Source organism: Pteropus medius, unplaced genomic scaffold (assembly GCF_902729225.1).
Source record: "Pteropus medius unplaced genomic scaffold, Ma_sr-lr_union100, whole genome shotgun sequence".
NCBI classification, from domain to species: Eukaryota; Metazoa; Chordata; class Mammalia; order Chiroptera; family Pteropodidae; genus Pteropus; species Pteropus medius.
The window spans coordinates 21,177,056-21,203,013 of NW_024344240.1; the positions used below are offsets into that span (position 1 = coordinate 21,177,056).

General features: G+C 41.2%; 1 long non-coding RNA gene across 1 annotated transcript; it reads left to right on the forward strand.

Moving 5' to 3' along the window:
• The first annotated feature begins 249 nt into the window (after nucleotides 1–249).
• LOC120607439 (uncharacterized) lies at nucleotides 250–14,343 on the forward strand. Its single transcript, XR_005654156.1, has 3 exons — nucleotides 250–629; nucleotides 7,278–7,325; nucleotides 14,248–14,343. It is a non-coding gene; the product is annotated as an uncharacterized LOC120607439 (long non-coding RNA).
• The last annotated feature ends 11,615 nt before the right edge of the window (nucleotides 14,344–25,958 follow it).

The following is a 25,958-nucleotide window of genomic DNA, read 5'->3' on the forward strand; positions in this document are numbered from 1 at the left end:
TGCCCAGAATATTGGGGCCCAAAAGCTCTGCTTGTCAGTCAGACAGGACTGAGAAGTCCCCCTAACTTTTTCCTCTGCTACACTGACCATGCCTTAAGCACTCTGAACCCCAACCCTGCCAGCTCATCCAGGGCCCTGGCAGCAGGAGGAGTTTTGCCTTGTCACCTTGACACCAAGATGCTTTCTGAAGGTAGCTTTAGGGTGGGGCTCTTGACATCTCTGCTGAGCTCTGACCTATGGAAAGTAATTTGTTCCAAGCAGAAGACCCATGGAAGGGCTGGAGCTCTGGGAGGGATGCTCAGCTTCAGAGGGTGGGGACATCTCTGCGCAAGGAGTGGGTTTCTCACTGGAGCCTGCACTTGAATACTTTCCAGGAGAATGGACCCATGGCAGCTGCCTGTGGCTCTCCTGGAACACGCATTCTTGGAACGTAGTCACCATGTTGTAGAAAAGTCCAGGTTACGTGGAGAGGCCACCGTGGGTGCTCTGGCCAACCCCCAGGGTCGACCACCAGGAACGTGAGTGAGGACACCTATGGGATGTCTCCAGCTCCAGCTATTTTCTGACTTCATCCACTTGAGAGACCCCGAGCAACAACCAATTCACTGAGCCCGGTCAACCCCACAACTGTAAGTGTAATAATAAAATGATTGTGTCTTTTTTAAGCTATTAAGTTTGGGGGTAATTTGTTTGTAGCAGTAGTTATTGGAACAAGTGAGCATCTATAAATAGCCAGTCATATCAAGTCCTATGCCCAACCCAATATCTCTGCCCTTCTCTATCTTTCTTCTAAATCCTCTTGTATATTCTCTTCTTGCTAATGATAGCACCACCCACTCAGCTGGTGAAGCCAGTCATCTGTGAATCCTCTCTTTCTTTCTTTAACAATAAGAGCCGAAGTGGATAAAGCACCCACTGTGTGAGAGGATTTATGCATACATAGCCTCACTTAATTCTCATAGCATCTCTCCAAGGTGGGCACTCTGACCATTTCCCCATTGACAGATGATGGTCCTGAGGGACAGAGATGTTGAGGAACTTGCCTAAGGTCACACAAGAAAGGGGCAGAACCAGGATGCAAACTCAGAATGTTTGACTCTAAGCTGCGACCCTTGCTTACTGTGCACTACTGGTCATCAAACTTGTAAATTCACAGAGCCATTGCTATGCTTCATTACACTCCACTGTGGGTGTTCGGAATGCTGGCAATCATTGTCTAGCTTGTCTCTCAGCCTTTTCCACTGCCCGTCTGCAATGCACCTTCATGGTGCCACTAGGGTGAGACTTCTTTGGCCCACATCTCCTATGGAATAAGATCTAAACTCCCTGGCAAAATTAAACTCCCTTTGCAAGCACTTCATGGCCTAACTGTTGAAGACTTTCAACACCCACCCCCATGCACCACGCACAGTGTCACATGGAACTCACCATCGCCCAACATCCTGCTACTTCTGAGTTTACCTTTGGCACGAGCTGCTCCTCCTCCTGGAATGCCCTTTCCCACCCCATGCAATATTCATGACCCAGCTCAAATGTCACCCCCAATGGAAGCCTCCAGTCTATCTACCTTCATTCTCTGCACACTTTTCTCACACTACATCATCACTGCTTGAGTGCTTATCAGCTTCCCCCACTTGCCGGTTGCTCCTTGAGGGCAGAGATGAATGTTATTCATCTTCTTACCCCAACCCCAAATCCACCGGCTGGCACATGATAGGTGCTCACTAAAATATTTGCATTAAAAGAATAAATGAATGCATGGATATGCCTGGGAGTTTATGGAATGGGCTGGGAAAGTAGTTAGAAAGTAAGGGGCATTGATGAGTGCATAGAGTGAGCCCGTTTTGTTTGTTCTGAGAGTAAAACAATCAGTGAATGAGAGGAATGAATGGCATGTGTCACTAAGCAAGCTCTGGGGTCTGGACCGTGGGAAAGCGGGCCCCAGAGATTTCTAGTCCGGCCAGCAAAAAGACCAGTGCTTCAAGCTCCCTTCAGCCTCTGGCCGTGATGGCACTCAGGACGGGGACACTCCTCCACGGGTCCTCATTTCCTCCCCTGCTCTTACAGAGCTTATGAGTAATTGGAAAGGAAGCTGATAGGGAAAGCCTTGCAATAGCTGATGAAATGCTAGTAAATGGTTGCCTATGGCTGGCTGGCCCACAGGATAAACATCAGGCCAAATGCGTGATTCCTGTCACCTTTGGTCCCGTTCTGTGGTTTATCGTAAGCATTTCTCTTCCAGCCAACAGTTCTAGGAATCTCGGACTGGAGGAACCTACAGGAGCCAACAAATCCATATCTCTCCTCGAGACTGAGCATACCCAAAGTACTCGCTCACTTCTTAGATGTCTTCAGAACATGACCCATAGCTGCCTGTGGAGCCTGTTCTGGAAGTTTCTTAAGTAAGAGAGTTTGCCAACAAACACTGTTCTTTCCATTTGTCTCAGTCACTGCCAGGTCATATTCTGACTCTGTGCTACTCTGTGCTCAGCAACATCTGGCACCACGGGAGGACACGGAAGAGTGCAATGTACAATCCCTGCCCCAAGGAAAGGCAGGAGTGTGGGGGCCGAGGGCACAACCTCCAAGACAGACCACTCGGGCCAAATCCTGGCTTTATCACTTCCTAGCTACATTATCTTGGGCAACTGACTTCATCTCTCTCAAACTCAGTCTTACTGTCTGTAAAATGAATATAATCATTACCACCTTCCTCAGAGGGTGGGTCTATGAATTAAACTAGTAAGTACACACAAAGTGCTTAACACAATGCCTGACACAGAATAAAAGAGTCAAGCATGTCAGCTATCGTTACAACCCTTTGAGGAATTCACACGTGCACATACAAGCCATTACTAAAATAAGTGGCATAATGATGTCTTTTTATATATATTCTACACTATAACATGTGTTTACAGTTTATCTCATTCTATAAAGTAAAAGAATAAGAAATGACAAAAGACAATTATTTGCTATAGAATGAAATTTATGGAGCTGAGAGTAACCTTAGAATCAATTTAATAAAGATCCATCATTTTGCAGAGAAGAAAAATGAGATTTAAGCAATTTTTGCATACCACACATCTCACTAACAGCAAGTTTGGACTAGATTCCCCACATAATGTCCATTCCCCTACCTCATTAGTACACATACACAACCACGGCAGAGCTGAAAAGATAGAGAAATTCCACTGGGAGGAATCTGTCTGCTTGCTCTTTTCTTGGTGAGGGTAAGAACACAGGGTGAGGTGCTCTCTGAGTTGAGACAAGATAAGTCAGGCCAGAAATCTAGCAAAATCCTCAAATCAAAAGACCTATTCTACCCTCAAAGTGGAGCCATTTTTCTGCCGACCTTCATCGTGTAGAGCGAAAAAGCTTATACTCTGTTAGGAGGCTCAGATTCCAGTCCTGGCCCTGTGACTTACTGGCCATGTGACTCTGGACAATTTGTTTCACTTCTGTGGGCCTCAGTTTCTACATTTGTCTATTCAGATTTACTGAGATTTCATTTACGATAGAAACCACAACTTCCAGAAAACAAAGACTGCATTTAACCGTTTCTTTGATTTTGTAGGGTGGGAAAGTACATTTTGATGCCACCTAAAAACGATTGGTAAGGAGAACTCCTAATCAATTCTGGTTTGGGCGCTGCCCTATTCAAATTGATTTTTGCTCAAATTAACACTTAAAAAATGGTGACGATAAATGCTTGGAGAGCATGCTTGGAGAGCTCTCATCTGGGCATAAGTATTCAATCAACATGTCTAACGAATCAACAGTGAGGGCGAACTTGGTGTTTTCTTTGATCCTGTCTTTGGAATCAAAATATTTAGAATAGTTATCAAACTATTCACTCTTTCGTTAATCATAAAGCACGTGCTAAGTCTTTACACAGGTCTAGGTCTGAGCGAGGCACAATGGAGGAAAGAATAAAGTGGAGTCTAAACCCTCAAGGGTCTACAACACATGTAGGGAAGCAAGACTGTGACATGAAAAGCTGAATCTCCCTATTGACCTTGCATAACACTAGAGGACAGCACATGAGAATCACTTGTGGGTTTTTTTTGTTTTTGTTTTTGTTTTTGTTTTACCAGAATACCGATGCCTGGGTTCCACCTAAGTCATTTCTGGGTTCTAAATCCAGAATCATTTCTGAATCATTCATCTGAGGTGTAGCCATATTACAACTCTCAGGTGATACAATGTACAACTTGGGCAGAGAATGAATAATCCCAAGTAGCTCCCTCATTTTGATGATGAAAAAATTGGGGCCCAGAAGAGTTAAATAATTTGAGGTCACTTCTAACTCTAACTAACTACATGGGCACAACACTGCTTTTCAAACCTCATAAGAACTACATTTGGTTCCCATATGTGAGCCTCTGAGGCAGTGGTTGGTGCTGCCCCCAATATTTCCTATAATTATATTATAATAAGCATAGTCTTCCTCTTTGAACTCAAGGAAGTGCTGGCTCTGTTCTGCCCCTCACTACTTTCCCCTCCATTCAGCCTCAAGGCAAATGACACCCTTAATTTCCTCAAACCCTCTGCAAGTGGAAGGGAGGAAAGAATTAGCACCAGTCATAATGTTATAAATACAAATAAATTGAAGAGTCCAGCCTTTTCCATCTCAATCTATACATCAAATTCTGTCTCAAGTACCATATTTTGCAGCGAAGTGTGGTCTACCTTAGATTAGTTCAACATTTGAGGCTTTCTTAGGAATTAGTCCAGATTGTTCCCTGATTTTTATGCTCATTTGCCCTTCTTAAGATGAGCAGAATGACCAAATCTCTCAGGAAATAGTCACATGGATAGCATATACACAGAAGACAACTTATTGAACAATCAGAACTAAACCTAACATCCAGTGTTAACCAAACACCAACAAAATGACTCTTTCTTTCCCTCAGACCTTTACTAAATTGAATAAATGGGTTCTCTTCGTTGGCCTCTTGTATACAGCCTCCATCAAATTTATTTCTGTGGAAAATTTCACATCAGTGGATATGTGCTCCAAAGAGTATCTGCTAAGATTTTCCTCAAGCACTCCCAAAGTTTCATACACCTGACTTCTGAAGTTTCCACTTCTCCAGATGAGCCATATTGGCCTCTCTTTATTCGCAAGAAAATGAGGAATTCATAACGTGTTCAGCTCCACACTGTGACGACATTCAAGGCCTCTGGATATTGCCTCCCTTTCTTTCTGTCCTAATGACTCAGGCCCTTCCCGAGTTCCAAAGATTCTTGGAATCTGAACCACACTCTGGAGTACACTGCTGTCCAGTAGTGTGGGAAGAGAAATAGAAGGTTGGGGCCATGGAAGGAGAAGGTGGGCAGCAGGACCCCTGGCCTCTGCACTTTTGCGCGGTTTTGTTTCCCAGGGCAATCGCATCCGTGTCTAGACAAAAACATTTTCTGAGAAATAATGGTCATTGCTGTCCTCTTTCCTGGACCAACTTTGGCAGATATTAGCTGAAAACAAGTCTTTTCTACTCTTTACTGGAATGGTATTCTCGTTGCTGTTTCTGGAATTAGTATATTTTTTATGCCTTGCTCCTCCTTACCATAAAGAAAGGAGAGTCTCACTCACTGGGTTGCATCCATTTGTTTGATCCACTCATTCAGTAAACATTCATTAAGTGCCCTCTGTGTGCTCAGACCACTATTAGTACTACGGCATTAGAATTATTAGAAATATGCCCCCTCCTCTACCAGTGATCAGTCTCACCAGGAAGACAAGACAAGTGGGGGAGATAATAGGACCATTTCCAGAAGACAACTATAGTGCAGATTAATGTCACCATGTATAGTAACTTTCTTCAAGAAAACTGTATTCAAAATAATTTTTGTACAAAAAAATTGTATTATAGGTATACTAAGTAAACTTTCTCTTGTAAAATTTATGAGAAAGGACACTTAACCAATACTAGAGAACAGTGGTATCAAGTCCTGAAGACCTTTTCTGCCTTTAAAATGAATTATGCTTTGAGATCAGCCCAGATCTTGCCCTAAGTTTAAAAAGACTAAAAAAAAAAGTGCATACTAGGAAGGTAGAGATATGGTATGAACAAAGTCTGCAAAATACTGAAGTGTAAATTGGGTAAATATAAACTTTATTCAGCAAATCTCAAAATATTAAAATGTAAGCTCCTTTCTCAAAAGTTACAAAAGTTCTGGAAATTTTTTAAATGAATAAATGCTACCCATTTTTAACCATAAAGTGATAAAGTTATAGACCTCATTATAGCCAAAGTTAATATAGCTTGATAATATGGTTAGGATTGGAAAAAAATTTAGATAAGTAAATTAAATTAATCATTTGCAATAATGGGCATGTTTAGGGTTCCCGTGAGGCTAATAGCCAAAAGAATATGTCCTGACCTGGGTTTTATTCCTTGCTGTGAAAAGTCAGACAAGTCATTTTCCCACTCTGGGCCTCACCTGAATATGAGGGTTTGGACTGGATGATCTCCAAGTTCCTTCCTTCTCTGCCATTCTGAGAAATCATTATTTGGAGCTGCTGGAGGAAACAGGATACAGGGCTAAACGCCCATGGGTCAGATGCAACAGCATAGTTCTGGCATTCTAAAAAGAAATTTATGGTAAATTGTAATAAACATGTTTTCTGTATGCTTGTTCATGATTACTTTTACATATACAGTAGTCTTTCCTTATCAGAGGGGGTTACTTAGGTTTTAAGACCCCGGTGGATGCCTGAAAGCACAGATAGTACCGATCCCTATGTATACTATGTTTTTTCTATACATACATACCTATGATAAAGTTTAATTTATAAATTAGGCACAATAAAAGATTAACAATAATAACTCATAATAAAATAGGACAATTATAGTAACTACACTATAATAAAAGTGCTGTGAATGTGGTCTCTCTCCCTGTCTCTCAGAATAGCTTCCTATACTGTTCTCATCCTTCTTCTTGGGGCAATATGAGATGATACAAGGCCTGCGTAATGAGGTGAAGGGAGGTGAATGACTGACATAGGCATTGTGATATAGTCTTAGGCTACTATAGGGGTTACTTGAACACAAGCACTGAGATACCACGGCAGTCGATCTGATAACCTAGATGGTTATTAAGTGACTAGCAGGTGCAGAGCATACATGGTATGGAGACTCTGGGCAAAGGAATAATTCACGTCCCACGCAGGATAGAGCTGGACAGCGTGAGATTTCATCGTGCTTCTCAGAACGGCACACGATTTAAAATTTATGAATTGTTTATTTCTGGAATTTTTCATTTAATGTTTTCAGACCACAGTTGACTGCAGGTCCCTGAACTCGTGAAAGGTGAAACTGCAGGTAAGGGGGGACTACTGTAGAAGCACTGAGAGGTTATAGAGCTATGAGCAGGTATGGAGAGGTTAGAGGGGCTCAGGTTAATCAGGGGGTTTCTTGGAGATGAATCTTCCCTGAGTTTTGGAAGGTAGGTCAGCTGACGGAAATAGGGACCAGTGACAGGTGCCCAGCAGTTATTAAGAACACTGGCCATAGTCATGAATGCCAGCATCTCCCTGGAATAGCCAGCACACACAGCAACTTATATGATGTGATTCAAGAAATTACTGTGGACTCCCTTCTTCCAACCAAAAACATCCCTCCTGCCTACTTGCCTGAAAACTGCCCTACCTGTGGACTTTCTGTAATGAGATAAAAAATTTCATTTTTGTTTAAGAAAATCAGAATCAATGTTTTATGTTATTGTACATTAAATTTCATTTACCTTAGAAAGGGCGATATCATTTCCAGGCTCTGTAGGATCAGAAGACTTCATTTCTGTTCCCATTGTTCCCAGAGTCCTTGGTAGGCCCTCTGTACCATTGAAACTAAGATGACTAAATACAGACAAAGGTTCTAGCAGCTGGCAGCTTGGTGGAGTAAATCAACCAGGTTCTGAAGGCAGAAATAATCCAGTGAGTTCATTAAATTGTCAGTTTCCTCATCTGCAAAGCAGGAATCGTGATATCAATTTTGTAGGGTTATTGTGAGGATTCAATGTGATAATGTATGTAAAATATCTGGTACATAGAAATTAACTCATATTGTTGCCATATGTTGGGAAGTATTCACATTTTCAAAGAGGTCTGTTGGAGGTAGATCCTTGGCATGAAAAAAATGGATCTTTGATACCATCAGAGAAGGTACAAAGCTTTAGCAACTACAGGTTCAGAAATGTGGGGACTTCCTTACAGATAAAAAAAACCATGGCTCTACTTTGCCAAGACTAGGGTTTCTGTGGCAATATGATTCTCTTAAAATTTAGTAAACTTCCATCAGTTTACTGATGGTCATATCAGTAAATATCCCATGGTCAGTTCCATGGGATATTAACCACGGGTCAAAGACTTTTTCTGGATATAATCCCTGAGTCCCCTGAATGGCCTTTGTGCTCTCCCATTCCCCTGGACATAGTTTACAGACCTCTGTCCAGAGGTAATCTATATAATATTCTCAGGCAGGGGATCCTCACCACAAAGCTGATTTTGCCCACATGCTGTCCAAAGTATCAGGTGGAGAAGCTTAAAGGAAATGGTTTGAGAGAGTCCTAGCCAGTAAGGCTTTTCTGGGCCTTGGTAACTCCTTAATATAAGATTCCTGCTTGCTTCTCTGCTTTTGTATGGCATAAGCTTCTCTCTTTCTTAGAGGACTTTACTAACGGCCACAAAGATAGCCAAAACACACCTACACATCAATATCCTTAATTTTCCATCCCTTCTGCTGATACTAAGCCCTCAATGGGCATGCACTTACTGTACTTGCCCAAGGTTACACTGAAAATTGCTGGATCACTTAATTCACAGCCACAAGCAGCGTCTCCACTTTGCAGCCCTGAACAGCAGAACTCTTGATCCTCACTGCCTGCTGCCACACCTCCTCAGCTCACCCATTCCTCATTTGAGGGTGCCTCCACTTCCTCACACCAAATTCTATGGTTAATATGCCTTCTCTGGCTCCATGTTTATCTCCCACAGTGAGTGCAGGTTCTAAGACACATGCTTTGCCTCACAGGACACCAGCTTTGTTGGCCTGCCATCCTTGGCTCAGCCTTCCCACATGTGCTAGTTTCATCTTCGGGCTGGCAGGAAAACAGCCATGGCATTTCCTAATGGCACATGCAGACATGAACACATCTTTCCTACTTTTCTCTTTGGGAGCAGGAATTTTCCCGGAGTCCGCTGGCAGTTTCTCCTAATACCTCATGGGTCAAAATGTTATGTGCCTACTCCTGGACCAGTCACTGTCACTGTAAGGGCAATGGCATCACCATGTCAGTTTTTAAAGTGTGGTTTGGGGCCCCTGGGGTCCCTGATATCCTTTCAGGTGGTCCATGAGGCCAAAGCTATTTCATAACAGCATCGCCTTTTTCTCTCTCATTCACTCACAATGGAATTCTACAGAGACTACATGCCATGTGAAATCACAGCAGACAAATGCAGAAGCAGATATGAGAATCCAGCTAACTTCTATTGAGCCAGACGTTAAAAAGAGACTTGCAAAAATGTAAGAGAATGCCACTCAACATACTAAATATTTTTAGTTTGGGAAAACATAGCCATTTTCATTAAAATATGCAATTTAGGTTAATATACACTGGGCTTATTATTATCTTTAATTCAAAATAGTTTAAAAATTCCTCAGTTTTACGTCAAATACGATAAGTACAAATAGATATAACTCACATAAAAAGGAAGCTCTTTAGGTTTCTCAATAATTTTTAAGAGTGTAAAGAAGTCCAAAGACCAAAAATCTAGAGAACCACTGCTTAAATTAATCAGTTCTACGTGCCCAGGTTGGGATGAAGTCAGCATCCTCTAAAATCCTGAGTTATACAGAGGAGGGTGCTATCTGAACAAATCAGGATTCTGTTAGAAAGGAGTAAAGGGGAAATAATTACTAGCAGACAACCAACAATGTCTACTACAGTACACAATGTTTTTGAGCTAAACCACGAAGTGCAGTGACTTGCCCAAGGTCATACACAAGTCCTGGTGGAGTCAGAACTTAAAACCAAGACTTCTGACTGCTAGTCAGAATTAGTCAAACCTCTGCCTGCCATGCTTTCTGCTAAGCCACATTGCTTTCTTGCAAAAGGGCTGAAAGTGGTTCAGAAATGCTGGTGAGGTTGGAGTAAGTTGAGCATGCTCATAAAATGCTGGTCAGAGTATAAATGGTACAGTCCTTCCAGAAAGCCATTTGGCAATATGCATCAGGAGTTTTTAAAATGTTTATACCCTTTAACCCAGTAATTCCACTTCTAGGAATCTACACAGAGGAAATAGTCAGAATCTATGTACAAGGATATTTGTCAAAATGTTATCTTTGATAATGGAAACAATCTAAATGTTCAACAACATGGGAATTGTTGAGCAAATTCTGAGAAAGCTGCTAGCTGTTTGTAGTGGTTTTCTCTTGAGATGAGACTATAGGGAATATCCATAAACATCAGTATTTTTTTTTTAAAAGCTTATGATACTTTGGTGATCAAAAATAATTATGACTTTGTATATGTGCTGCCAAAGTGAGCACAAACAATAATGACTTTGAAAAATTTTAATGGCATGGGAAAATACAATATGCTGTTGAGTAAAAAAAAAAAAAGCATGGTACAATACTTAATATATGATATGATATCATTTATATATGTGTGGGAAATTTTCAAGAAAGAAGCATTCTAAACGTTAACATTTGTCATTATCTCTGGGGTATGAGATTGTTAACGATTTTGTTCTTTATTCTTTTCTGAATTTTTCAAGGCTCTAGAATGAGCATTTTCTTCTTTTGTAATCATGGGAGAAATTAAGGTTATTATACAAATACAGTTGGCCTTCGAACAATGTGCAGGTCAGGGATGCCAACTGCCAGCAAAGTTGAAAATCCACATATAACTTAAATCAGCCCTCCCATACATGGATTTCCAACCACCAGCTGACCATCAACAAACGTGGGCTTGAACTGCATGGGTCAATTGAAAAAAAATCTATGTGTTAGTGAACCTGCATAATTCAAACCCTTGTTGCTTAGAGGTCAACTGTAGATTGGTGCAGAAAGAGGAGAAAATGCAGCAAAGCCAAACTTCACTGCTTATCAGACAAGTAGAGGAAAAGAGCGGCCCGTAGCCCAGGTGATGGCTGGCACTGTTGGTTGCCTTGGTAATGGAACCCAGTTTTGCTTGGGCTAGCAATGTGCGAAGCTCCAGGCAAAATGCTCATTTGCTCAGGCTTTCTATAGCCTGAGGTGGCCATGTGACACACTTCCAGCCAATGAGACGTGAGCAGAATTCTCCCCAGGGCTCTGGGAAGCTACATCTTCTCTGTTTCCCTTTTATTTCTGCCTTGAAAACGTATGCGATGGCCGATGCTAGAGCAGCCATCATTCGACCACAGGGTGAAGGCTGAAGAATCACAATAATGTCAGCCCTGATATTGAGCTACTGGACCATCACCAGCAAACATCTTACTATGTGAGAAAAATATCCCTCTTTGTATTTGAGCTGTTGCAGTTGGGTTTTCTGTTAACTATAGCCAGATGCATTCTTGATACATCACCATGCAGGAATGTCCAGAGGGTTAAGTGAGACCATGTACTTGAAAGTGTTTTGTAAACTTTAAAATACTATCACAGCCCAGAGATAATGACAACCATTACAAACAACTAGTGAAAAACAGAAAAAATTCCTCAAGACAGTTGTGTGCACTCCGCTGGTGGAACCTAAACATCTTGCTAACCATGACTGTAGACAAGACATGTCCTTGGGGCTGCACATTTTCCATCTAAAAAATGGACTAGGTAACACGAAGGCCCCATTAGCCCTCAGGTGTTGGGTTTTAGCGGTGGCTGCCAAATCCCCGTGCAGGCAGCCAGGGGCCTAGCAGGGACAAGAGGAGCTGCTGTTCTCCATGTGGACAATGAGCACAAGCTCTAGGTCTTCCAGGACAGTCCCAACCTCAGATATCCTGCACCACTATCATTCAGTTCAGACAATGTGTCTTGATTTCAGGTTTCGAATGTTGTTGTGAACATAGGACATCTCTATAGCAAGATATGATCATGTATATAACTAAAATATTATGTGTACCTATGGGTCTATTAAAAATTCTCTTATTGAAGACAAACAAAAACACTCCCTTGCTTTGGATTCTCCTTAGCCTTCTGAGATAAACTGACATTTTCAAATACGTTTCTTAAACACTAAGGAAGAAGCAGCTCAGGCTTTCGATTCTACCAGTACTCATTGGCTCCAGGCCTCAGGACTCCTGAGCCTTGTTCTATTCCACATCCTGTCTGAGATGGTCACTTGAGATCCTCGAAAGCTGGAATGACTCCACAGTCAGCTTTCTGGGTCCCTACCTTCCAGCTCCTGGTTGTCTCCATGAGAATGATGTCATCTTACATTACGCTTTTAGGGGATCCCAGCTAAACATCCTGCCAACTCCATGGCCAAGTTCAAGGACAACTGTAACCATCTATATAAGTAAAATTAGCTTCCTGCTCCTTGTTTCCACATTATGTAAAAATGACCAAAGAGAATTCTTTTAAATCAAATTTAGAGGAATGTTTTAGGATGGCCTGACTTACAAATATGGGACATGGGACTTTTCCTGTCGTCCCTGAATTGTGACTAACATGCAAACTTAAAAATGAGAGGCATCAAGAACCCTCACGCTTGACAGAAAGCTGCTGGTGAGTTGGGAACAAACTCTCCCAGCCCTCACCACAAGGCAAGCAAAGCAGTCTTACTTCCAGACATCATTATCCTTTCACCTCCTCTCTTGTCAATGTGGCATAAAAGACAACTGAGGAAGAAGAGCATGCTGGCCACAAGCCCTTCAGCGAAGGCAAGGTATACAAAGATGGTTCAGAGGAGCTTCATCTGCTCCTGAGGCTTCATGGAAGGAGCTCATGGGTCAGTGAGGTGCAGGAAGCATAGGGCAGCTGTTGGGCTGAGGGATGGGATGTCCTTCCCAAAGAAAATACTGTTGGATGGACCAAAAAGAGACCCAATTTCTCCTCAGAGGGTAGGTGCTCATGGACAAAGTTGAAATTGACCGCCACTCCAAGAACCACAAGCACTCCATGAAGATCATCAAGTAAGTCACCGAGTCCCCTGACAACAGACCCAGAGCAAACCAGAGGAAGGTCAGGGACACCCAGCTACTATCTATACGTGACAGAGCACTCAAGGAGACCTCTGCTTCCAGGAGCTAAGGGAGAAGAGGGTGAGGAGAAGACCCCAAGCTGCAAGCCTGAGATTCTGGTGGAGCAAGGGCAGTGTTAGTGATCGGCTGATATTAAAGTTTTACACTGCATTTTCCTATCCATTTTTACCATCTCCATGGGGTTTTCTCCTCACTATTACCACCAAGCCCCTCCTGTTGGCAAACCAACCATCCCACAGAAACCTTCTCTTGGACCCCCTGGGGGTGGGCTTAGATAGGTTGATGTTTCTCAAAGAAACGTTACCAAGTCTTCAGGTGAAACAGAAAAGAAGTAATGACAGAAGTAAGAAAATAAAAAGGGCATAAAGGAAGTGACTTTTTCAAAAGAAAAGTATCTGGATTCATGAATCTTAGGGAAAACAGTGAAGAGTTTGACTTGTCCTGAACCCCCTGGTTCTGAGGTGATTTTTGTCCCCTGGTGCCCGTGTCCTGAGGTAACTGGCTCTACCTCACTCCTTTCTTTCCAGCTTCCTGGCCTGCTCTCAACGCTTTAAGGAGTTCTCTGGTTCTCAGGACCCCATGGCCCTTTACCCTCTTAGACTGCCTGTACCCTTCAAAGGAAAGGCCTTCAGCTCCCACTTTCATTTCACTGAATAACAGCTGATCCCATGGAAGTGGAGACTGACACCACAGAGAGCCAATGAACAATTGAGTCCAGCTGCTCAGTCCACCCATCCAGAAGGGTCTAGAGTGAGGCAACAGAGCCATCTTTTTTGGGCAGAAGATTGTGTTCCAACGTAACCTTCTATGGAACAGAGTGCAGGGTCAAAATGGCCCTTCAAAAATCCCTCTAGAAGGTACCATATTGGAGATCAACATGTAGTCTCTCATCAAGTCCACCTCTGCCAGTTCTTCTTCCAGAACAGTTTTGGGGAGGGTTGAGTATCAGATGAAGTTTGCTTGTGTTTAGGGATCATGTTACCTAAAATAAGTGTATTCTGTAATACCAGAAGGTGAACGAAGACTGATGGAGTTCTCAGCAAATTTTTATTTTCTATCTTTTGCAGACTCTGGAGCACTTATTCATGGTAGACAAAAGCAAATAATTCTGTACTGCTAAGCTGAATGCCCTCTGCTGAGGTACACATCTGGGACCCTAATGATGTAGTAACCAAAACATAAGCACAAAGAATTACAGAAAGGACTTTCTTTAACAGAACCTTTCAAAAGAAAAATACTAGATAAACTCAAGTTGTTAGTAGTTATTTGCTTAATTACTCCAGGCATCTGCTCATACATTGATGGCCAGCTCTCCTAGACTCCATTGCCAAGGCTGTCACTGACCTGGTTATTGCTGGGAAAGGTCCAAGTACAGTGCAAAATTCAGACAAATCTATGTTTGAATTTCTGCTCTGTACTTACTAGCCGTGTTTGACCTTGAGCTACTCAAGTTTCTCTCTTAGCCTCAGTTTTCTCATCTGGAACATGAATATAATAATTAGAAGGATTAAATGAGGCAATGAGATTAAGCATAAAAAAAACTCTTGCACATGAAGAAAAAAAATGGTGTAGATGATAGAGGCTCTGTTCATTTCTCTGGCAACCAAATCAAAGTTATGACGGAAACAAGGAGCAAGCAGCAAGCAAAAATCGCCTGGGATCTAGATGAATAAGCCATACAACTAGGGAGAAATCTAAGAAATCACCCTGCAATGGCAGAAGGTAGGATGGGCTGAGGACGTGGGGCTGCCCAGTCTCAAGCAGCTGAGACCGAGGCTGTGGCAACAGCGGCAGCAGCAGGGGCAGACGGCTCTTAAAGGGGCCGTGTCTGTGAGCAGATTTTCATGGTGACCGACATGCTCACTCTGAGCACAAGTGCCGATTTGGCTGTGCGCAGGAGGCACCAGGGACTTACAGGGAGACATTAACGGAGTGAGGACCAAAGCGAGACTTGCTCTGTACAGAAATGCCAGCGGTATCCATTGTTCCCTGTTGAGCCCTCCCCCTTGCCAATGTGCAGGACACAGCACTGCCATAGCTGTGACATCATCAAACTGGATAAGAGAGGTTGCTCCGACCAGAGGATTCCCAGAAACTCCACCTCCTCCAACTCACAGACTCACCCAAGCCACGTCCAGGTGCATCCTCAGCAAGTCAAGTGCTTCTTTCTGAGCAGCACCTAGACTCACACTGGAGGCAGCTGGCATCGGTTTCTGGTGTGGCCTTTTGAGGCAACTATAAGTAGTATCTGTGAATTGCTTGCTGAATGTTAACAGGTGGCCTCAGAGGGGTAGAGGCTTGGGCTAAATTTGACCTGCAATTGAACCCCTCTCAGGACTGTGCCACTGGACACCTACCACACAAAGCCACACTAATGAGACCAGGAGACTTAGGAACTTTGCTTAGTACATGGAAACAGACATGGAAAGGCAGCCACAATGGGAAGACAAAGTAGCAGAAACCATATGAGGGAACAGAACAGAGATCCAGATATAATAGAGTCAAGTAATCTAACAGATGCAGAGTTCAAAACACTAGTTATAAAGATGCTCAATGAACTTTTGGGAAGTATAGAGAACTCCAATGAAGAGATAAAAAACATGAAAATGGAAATGGAAATGGAAATGGAAATGATAAAAGGAAACCTGTCTGAAATGGAGAACACATTATCTGAGATGAGAAGTATATTCAATGGAATAAACAAAGGAATAAATAAAGTGAATAAAGAAAAGGTTAAAATGCCCTACCTAGAGGACGGGAAAGCCAAGGACACACAATCAGAATGGCTAGAGATGAGATGCCAAGACTATAAAAATAATTTAAGGAGCACATGGGACACTATTAAGGGTCCAAATATCCATCTGATTGGCATAACTGAAGAAAATCAAGATGTTGAACAGCTGTTTGAAGAAATAATGATGGAAAACTGTCCTCATCTGGTGAAGGAAATGGACATACAACCCCGGAAAGCTCAGAGAATCTCAAAAATCAGGGATCCAAAGAGGCCCACACCAAGACACATCATAATTAAAATGCCAAAAGTTAAATACAAAGAAAGAATATTAAAGGCAGCAAGAGGAAAACAGATAGTTACTTATGAAGAAACACCCATAAGACTAGCAGCTGATTTCTCAAAAGAAACTAAGCAGGACAGAAGGGTTTGGCATAAAGTATTTGATGTGATGAAGACCCAGGATCTACAGCTAAGAATACTTTATCCAACAAAGTTATCATTTAGAATTGAAGGACAGATAAAGAGCTTCCCAGACAGAAATAAGCTAAAGGAATTTATCACCACCAAGCCAGTATTACAGGAAATGTTGGAGGGACTTCTTTAAGAAGAAAAAACATGTATCAAAAACAAGAAAAAAGAATGGTAACAACTACATTCCTATCAATAAGTACCTTAAATGGAAAAGAATTTAGTGCTCCAACCAAAAGATAGAGGGGCTGAAAGGATAAGAAAACAAGACCTCTACATATGAAAAGGAAGGGGATGGCAAAAGATATTGCTTTGACGGACCTAGAAGGTATTAAGTAAGACAAAGATAAACACTACATGATTTCACTTATAAGTGAAATCTAAGGAATAAAAAGAACAAAGTAATCAAAAACAGACTCACAAATATAGTGGACAATTTGGTGATGGATGGATGGGAGGAGGGTTTGGGGGGCTGGGAGTATAGGGTGAAGGGTTAAAGAAGTACAAATTAGTAGCTGATGGATGGTCACAGGGATGGGGAGCACGGCAGAGGGAATGCAGGTAGCATTATATGATGGCTAGGTGGAGGGTCAGGAGAAGGAGGGAGCAATTGGGGGGATCATTTTATGAAATATACAGATGTCTAACCAATGTACTGTATACTTGAATCTAATTAAAATAAATAAATTTTTTTAAAAATCTCTTGCATGGTCACTAGCCCAAAGTGTGAAACTCACCCCAGCTACAACAACAACAAAAATATTAGTTCTCTTCTCCTAGGACAATATTTTCAAATTGTGAGCTTGCATCAGCATCCCTTAGATGCATGTTTAAAATGCAAATTTGTACTCACTTTCCCAGAATTAGACTCTCTGGTGGTAGAGATTGGGAATTTGCCTCCTTAAGAAGTTCACACTTGATTTTTATGCCCACTAATGACTGAGAACAACTACCCTAAAGGAAGATTCTCTAAAGTCAGTTTTCTTTTCTCTGAGATAGTTGTCTCTCCTTTTTACTCATGTAGAGTGGGTTTATAGAATGTAAAGTATTCTTTCACTTAGAATGACATGAAGTTAAACAAAATTGTTTTATATCGTGTACCAACGCAATATCATAGAAATCTGAAACAAACTTTGTTTTCACCAGTTTTGTTAATTTAAGACCTTTGCTAATAAAGCCAAGGTCACACGTTAGACATCTTTTTGAACTAATTTCCTTTCCTCTTATTTCAATGCAATTGACTGTTACTTTAAATATGCCACAAAACTTACTGTCTCCTTGCAAGCCTATCTCCGCAGCTGGATGAATTAAAACTCAAACTCAATGCAACATGTTTCAAGAGCTTTAAGAATGAGTACAATTTTAGAAATCAAATCTCTATTTCCAAAGAATTATGTACAAAGATATTCATCAAAGCCTTATTTATCATTCAAAAAAATGAAATATTGGGCAACCATCAAAAAATTACATTTTCATGAATGTTTACTAATTTGGAAGACATGGTCAGGATTTATCATTAAGTGGTTTTAAAAAAAGAACAAAAAACTATTTATAGAGTTGTTTTGGTTATCTATTTCCGCATAACAAGCCATTCCAAAACTTAGTGGTTTAAAACAATAATCATTATTATTTCTCAAAATTCTGGAAATCAAGAATTTGAGTAAGGATTAGCTGAGTGGTTCTTCTGCTCCATGCATCATCAAATACGGTCATTTCCTTAGTGGTGGTTAGCCAGTGGCTGTGCTGAATTAGAAGGTCCAAGAAGGTTTATTCACATGTCTGGCTCCATAGTGTTTGTCTCTCTCAGACTAACTCACATCATGGTTGTCTCGTGGCATTCAGATTATTTACATAGCAGCTGGCTTCCAAGAGAGAGCATTTAAAGCATGCAAAAGCAGAAGCTGCATATCTCTAGGCTAAGCCTGGGAAGTTATACAGTGTTACTTCAGCCATAAGCTACTGATAAGAACAAGTCATAGGGCCAACCCATACTCAAGGGGAGATGATATAGGCTTTGTCTCTCAATAGAAGGAATGGCAAAGAATTTGAGCCGTATTTAATCCACCATGACAGCAAATCTCAGAAGGGAAATGAGTCAAAATAATCTAACAAAAACCTCTACAGATTTTTCAGACCTATCCTCAGCCTCATCCCCAAACCCAGAGCAAACAGAGGTCTGAATAAAGTTGCTCAGGCATAAGCAAGATAAAAAGAAATGGCATGGAAATTATGCAAACATACTACAGAAGAAAGAAAAAGAGGGAAGGGGAGAAAGGGAGAGAGGCAGGGAGCGGGAAGGAAGGGAGGAAAGAAAATAAAAAGCACAGAAAGAATCATAGCATGCAAATGATAGACAAAGAACCCAGTGTGGAAGAAATCATAACCCAAGGAGAAGAAGGAATTCTCTAAAAGTGTTACACACTAATAAACAACGTAAAAAAGAACATGAATTCAATACAAACAAAAGTCCAAAGATGAGATGATAAAACAATAGAACAGAGGGGAAAAAAGGAGAGCTATTGGAGCTAAGGAAACAAATAGAGAGGCAAAGCAAAATCATTACTGAATAAAAAGATTTTAAAAAATGGACTAGATATACTGTATGTGAAAGTATTTGTTAGTGGAAAGGCCTGAGATAGTGCCAGTGAATATAGAAGACAAAGATGAGAACTAAAAGCAGTTACAGAGAAAATAACATACATGAAGGAAGGCAAAAGACCACTCGACATAAGCTATTTAGTGTCCCTGAGGCAGGGAAGCCAAGAATTCTCCCTGAAATTCAGGAAGAGTCACATCTGCAGGTTGGAAGACCCAGCTGGTTCCAGGGAACTGACACAGACGCTTCAACACCAAGGCATAGCCTCTTAACTTACTGAAATTTAGGAATTCTTCAGGCATTCTGAAGATGATGTAAAATGTTAAATTAATAAAACTCAAGTATTAAAAATAGTTAAACAGTGCTTGGCACTTAGTAAGTCCTTCTAAGTAAAAAATTTAGGCATAAAAAAGCAATTTACCTATAAGAAGGAAAAGTCAAGCTGACTTCAGATGTCCAAAAGTAATATTTAATGCCAGAAAATAATGAAACAATATTTACAAAGTTTTGAGGGAAAAAAATGGCACCTAAAATTATAACCACCAAGAAGTCATTCAACATAAAGGCCAAAAAACAGAATTTCTCAAATCTTAGAGAACTTAGGAAGATAACACCAGGAATTCTACCCGGGGAAGGGAGAATTATCTGAATAAAATTTTATATATTAAAAAATGAATACAAATAAAATTTCAGGAAAGGGAAAACATCTGAAAAAGTACACTGGTGGTGAGCACTGAAACCATTAGATACTGAATGAAAACTGGGCAGTTATAGAAATTATAATTATAGAACAAAGTCTGACAATGTGCAATGCAAACTTTGACAAATTTTTGATAAATTTTGACCATGTAAAATTAATATAATTAACAAAATTAGGGAGTTGTGAGGAGGAGGACATGTCAGAGGTGCTAATTACCTTATTTGTAATAGTGTTTGTTTACCCAATCTGAACTGCCTAATTTAAATCAGTAACCAAAATTACATACATAGGCAATGATTCTAACCTTTTAATGTTTTTCATAAAATTTTCATAACCTATTTTTTTATATGTGGAAGGATTTTATCAAAATGATCTTGTGCAAATGTCATATTTAACTGAAGTTCACCAAATTTCTTCACTAGTTTCACTTGTTTCTTTTACGCTGTTAAATACAAGTAATAGCTAATTAAAACATTTTTCCTTAAAAAGTAGAATATATAGTGATTCCATTTTTACAAAAGTGCTCCTGTTCACATTTCTACCTCTCTTTCTATTTATAAAAATAAATATAGATATATTTTGAATAATGTTCATTCATGGGTAGATATTTATGGGTGGCAAGTTTTTTTAACCTTGTTCTTTTTACTTTATTTTCTTAAATTATTTATTAATAACTTATTTTCACAAACCAAAAATATTAATCAAGAAAGTTCAGAAGAAAATATACTAAGTTGTTATCAAGTAATTATTTATGTTCAGAGAGATTATAAATATTTTTACCTATTTTTTATAGTTTCCAAAGTTGCTCATCTTTCCAATCTCAATTTAGCCATCATCATTTCCTCCTGGTTATTCACTGACCCCTATGCCAGGATTGGACCCTCATAGGTCTGTGTTCTACCTCTATTGTAACATTTATCGCTCTTTAATGTTACTTATAAAACTGTTTTTCTTCCCTGCTAGACACTACCCACTTTGAGAGCAGAGGCCATATCTATCATTTTTTACTGCTAGGTATCGCATAACAATACTACCCAATATCTATTTATTAGTTAAATATACATGTTGAAGTTGTACCATAGAGCAAATGTTACAGCAGCACACAGAAACTGCTTTTTGACTTTCTAAAATGAATCCTCTAGTTTGCCAAACTTATCAGGCTATAAAGTACATGGATATTTTGGAGAAATCTTTTTTTTAAAGACTATTTTTTTTAAAGCAGTCTTAGGTTCATAGAAAAATTAAGAGGAAGTTACATAGATTTCCATATACTCCTTGCCCCTATACATGCACAGCCTCCCCTATTATCAACATCCCCTGCAAGAGTGACACATTTGTTACAATTGATGAACCTACACTGACAGATTATAATCACCCCAAATCCATAGTTTACATTAAGATTACATTGGTGTTGTAGATTCTATGGGTGTGGGCAAATGTATCAGATGACACTTATCCAACATTATACAGAGTATTATACAGAGCATTTTCCCTGCCTTAAAAATTTTCTGTGCTCCACCTATTCATCCTTCCCCCACCCCAATCCCTGGCAACCGCTGATCTTTTTTACTGTCTCCACAGTTTTGCCGTTTCCAGAATGTCATATAGTTTAAACCACACAGTATGTAGCTTTTTTAGATTGGCTCCTTTCACTTGGGAATATGCAATTTAAGATTCCTTCATGTCTTTTCATGATTTGATAACTCATTTATTTTTAAAACTGAATACTAAATATCCCTAGATATAACAGTTTATTTACCCATATTTACCCATTGCCTAGATATAACAGTTTATTTACCCGTTTTCACCTACTGAAGGACATCTTGGTTGCTTCTAAGTTTTGGCAATTATGATAAAGCTGGCATAAAAACTCATGTTCCAGTGTTTGTGTGGACATAGGTTTTCAACTTCTTTGGATAAATATCAAGGAGCACGAATGCTGGACTGTATGGTAAGAATACGTTTAGTTTTCTAAGAAACTACCAAAGTGTTTCCCAAAATGACTGTACCATTTTGCATTCCCACCAGCAATGAATGAGAGTTTCTATAGCTCCACATCCTCGCCAGGCTTTGGTGTTGTCAGTGTTCTGGATTTTGACCATTCTGATAAGTGCGTAGTGTTCTCTCATTGTTGTTTTAACTTGCACTTCCCTGATGACATAATGTAGAGCATCTTTTTATATGCTTATTTGTCATCTGTATACCAGCTTTGGTGGGGTGTCCTTTCAGGTCTTGTTCTCATTTTTTTATCTACCTCTTTGGTTTCTTATTGATGAGTCTTAAGAGTTCTTTGTATATTTTGGATAAGTGTTTATCAGATGTGTCTTTTGCAAATATTTTCTAGCCTGTGGCTTGTCCTCTCATTCCGCTGACTTTGTCTTAGAGCACAAGTTTTTAATTTTAATGAAGTCCAGCTTGTTGATTATTTCTTTCATGGATCGAGCCTTTGATGTTATATTTAAAAGTCATCACCATAGCCAAGGCCATGTAGGTTTTCTCCTGCGTTATCTTCTAAAAGTTGTACAGTTTTGCAGAGGAAATCATTTTTAAATTCAAAATGTATTTTCTGATTTCCAATTTCACTGACTGGAGAAGACAGTCACACCTTAGCCCTGTATGTCCTCCCATATCTAAAAGTCCTGGGATTAGAGCAAGTAAAACAAATGAGAATTAGTAGTAATGTTTCTCTAAAATTTTTCTTGTGGTCTAAATAACATCATTTTCATTTTTAATTTCTTAATGAATTGGCTTAGAACATCACCCTATGTCCCTTCCTATAACTGTCTCTCCATACTTCAAAAGAGTTCTATACTCTCTATTTTCATCTCTTCATTCCCTGTCCTCAGTCCACACAATCTGGTCTCCAATTCTGCTTCGTTGAAATAGCTCTTCAAAAAATCATGAATGAAAACTTGCAAATTCTGTTCTTTAATTTATGTTTTTTCTCTGCACATTTTATCATGTTAATCATATTTTTTTTTTCCTAAAAATCTTGCTTCCTCTGGCTCCCCTAAGATCTCTCTCTCACATTTTTCTTTCACCATTCCTGATAATTAAGAACACACTCTGATTTCGACAGGCAGCTTAAGAATTCCTCTTCACTCCACTCCTGGGAATGGAATCTCAGATGTGAGACAACAACCAAATGGGCTTCTGCTCTGAGCCATACACACTAGGGTCTTAATACTAGAGGCTGGAGCTTTTTAGCAGGAGGAATAAATAAGCTATATGTGGAAGCAACATGAGCTAAATCGCACCATGCCCTCTTTTCAGTCCCTAAGATCCCTTTTATTCTTTCCCTTCTTTCTCTGCCTCCTTAGAAACCTAAGTGGGCATCAAGACAGGGCTGGATGGAAAAGCAACTAGATCAGCATCAGCTCTGCTCCAGTCTTTCAGAAAGGAGCCTTTGATTCTTCTCTTTATTTAAATGTCTTTATTTATTTCCTCCTTTGGGAATTGGAGAGGTAAGTCCCCGAAGATCAAGAGAAGAATGGAAACTTATAGGAAAGAGGCCAAGAAGAAGCTTTCTTTGTCTGTCTTTAGGCAAGATCTCAAAGTTACTGTTGCTCTCAGGGATCATACACTGCCTAGCACAGCTCACCAGGGTGCAAATTCTGGCTTGTAATAAAGACGGTGCACTTGCCTGTGGTATCTTCTGTACATCTTCTAAAAGGAATCCACTGCAACCAAAGGTAATAAGGAATCAGGTGCTGAAGGGTCTCAGCCAAACTCTATGAGCAACATTTCTAGTTATCTTTTGAGCACTCCCGTTCCTCCGCTCTCTTCTTAAACGCTAATATCCTCCCAGCTATCCGGGGCCCTCCCTTTTTAGTCCATGTGCTTTCCCTAGACAGTCCATCCTTAAGATTGTTTTAACTATCACCTGAGTGGTGCTGCAGATTCGTGGTTCCAGGGTAAGGGGTATGAGACTTGGGTAGTTGGAAGAAAATGTGGGGAGCTGTAGGCAACTGTGACATAGCTCTTTATTCTAGCAAGGGCACAGCCCTCCTCACATGGCGGCGGTGCCTTTTATACACAGGTTGAACAGTAGTGGCATACTGCCAGGTAATAGAAGCCTGAGCACACATACCGGGCGCATGGTTCATAAGGGGAGAAGTGCTAAGTTTTTTCCGCTCAGAAGTTAGCTACGGGTGTGGGAGGGAGCCAGACTACGGCCATCTTTCTTTCTCTGCACACCACACCTCTTCATAGTTCTTCCCACACACCTACTGGAGGTTTGGCATGTGATTGCTGCAGGAAGGCAGAACTCTGTACCTATATGCCACAACAATAATACAGGGAACAACAACATGCCACTAGGATGCAGGCTCCACTTCCTAGGAGAGCTAAGACTCAGCGCCAAATGGACTTTAGGCCTGCACACCGACAGTGTGGGGCTTTTATTTTTCATGGCCAAGTCCATTGCACTGTTTCTCCCTTTTTTAGACAAGTAGGAGCAAGTAGGAGTATGTTATCATTGAGGCCATGGCCAGGTTTCAACAGTTTCAGTGGTAGTGACCTGAAATTGAATTGGGGCCATGGCCCAATGTAATAACAGCTCTACCGGGGAGGGGCCTCCAGTTTGAGGTCACTCAGTCAGGCCCCACAACACATTCCACAGGCGGGACACCCAACTTCGCAGTCCCGGGAGATCGACAGTTACTTGCAGGCGCTGCTTCAACAGCCCGTCGTATCACTCAATCATGCCCACTGCCTGGGTCATGCCATCTCCGTTGAATGTCCCTTTGCTTGGCCCACGTTTGAACCTCATGCTTGGTAAAAAGAGTACCTTGGTCACCTTCCACCACTAATGGTCTACCATCAAAGGCACATAAGCATTTGAGAGCTTGGATAGTATGCTTTTGGTCTATGGCCACACACAGCCATGCAAACAGCAACCTGGTAGCTGTGTCCACTGCCATAAGGGCATAAGATGCCCCTTGTGCTTTTGGAAGAGGTCCTGTGTAATCTACCTACCACATGGTTAATGGAACCCTTCCTCTAGTCACTTGCTTCAAGGATGCGGTGTAACCTATCTGCACACTGGACACTCGGCACAGGTATCTGTGACATCTTCCCACTTCAGGGGAAGGTTCTATTGTTGTTTCAGCACCATGCATTGCAATAGTCTGTGGAGCCAGTGTGCCACATCAGTGGCAGGAACCTTTTCCTGGAGATACCAAGGGGACATGATCCATAACATGATAAACAGTAACATCCTTTTCTTGTCCTGTTTCCCATAGGTCTTGCCACATGGCTTGTCCCCATATGGGCCTCTGGCCCACTAGCTAGTTTTGCCATTTCCACATAGGTAACCATAATGTCAAACCTTTAAACACTGCCCAACTATTGGTACAAATAGTCAGTGGGCCATCTTCATGGGCTGTAACCATCCATACAGCCCTTAGCTCAGCCCATTGGCTGCTTTGACCCATATCTGAATCATACCAAATATGGTCAGTAGGTGGTTGCACCCATATAGCCACCCACTTGGTTCCCTGCCTCCTACTGGACCCATCTGTGTACCACGCTTCAGCAGGTATGGGTAGCTTTCTTTCTTTGTGGGGGGACACTTCTAAATCTGTAGGAACTTCAGCATCCAGTGTATTGTCAGTGGTAAATTCGACTGGGCTTAAAACCATCTGTAGAGAGGGAAAAAATGGCGCAGATGATAGAGGCTTGTGTTCATTCCTCTGGCAACCAAATCAAAGTTGTAATGGAAACAAGGAGCAGCGGCAAGGAAAAATTGCCTGGGATCTGGATGAACAAGTTATACAACTAGGGAGAAATCCAAGAAAGCACCCTGCAATGGAAGAAAGTAGGACAGGACCTGGACATGGGGCTGCCCTGGTTTCGAGTGGCTGAGTGAGATAGAGCCTGCGGCAGTGGTAGCAGCAGCAGAAGCCTCTTAAAGGGGTCACGTCCAGGAGCGGATTTTCACGGTGACGGACCTGCTTGCTCTGAGCACAAGTGCTGATTTGGCTATGCGCAGGGGTCACCGGGAACTTACAAGGAGACATTGTCGGAGTGAGGGCCGAGGGGAGACTCGCTCCATACAGAAGTGCCAATGGGGTCCATTGTTTCCTGTTGCACCCTACCCACTACCAGTGTGCTGGACACAGCGCTGCCGTAGCAATGGTGTCATCAAACTGGACAATAGAGGTTGCTCTACCCAGAGGATTCCCTGAAACCCTGCTTCCCCCAACTCGCAGACCCACCCAAACTACATCTGGGTATATCCTCAGTGAGTCAGGTGCTCCTTGCTGAGACTCACACTGGG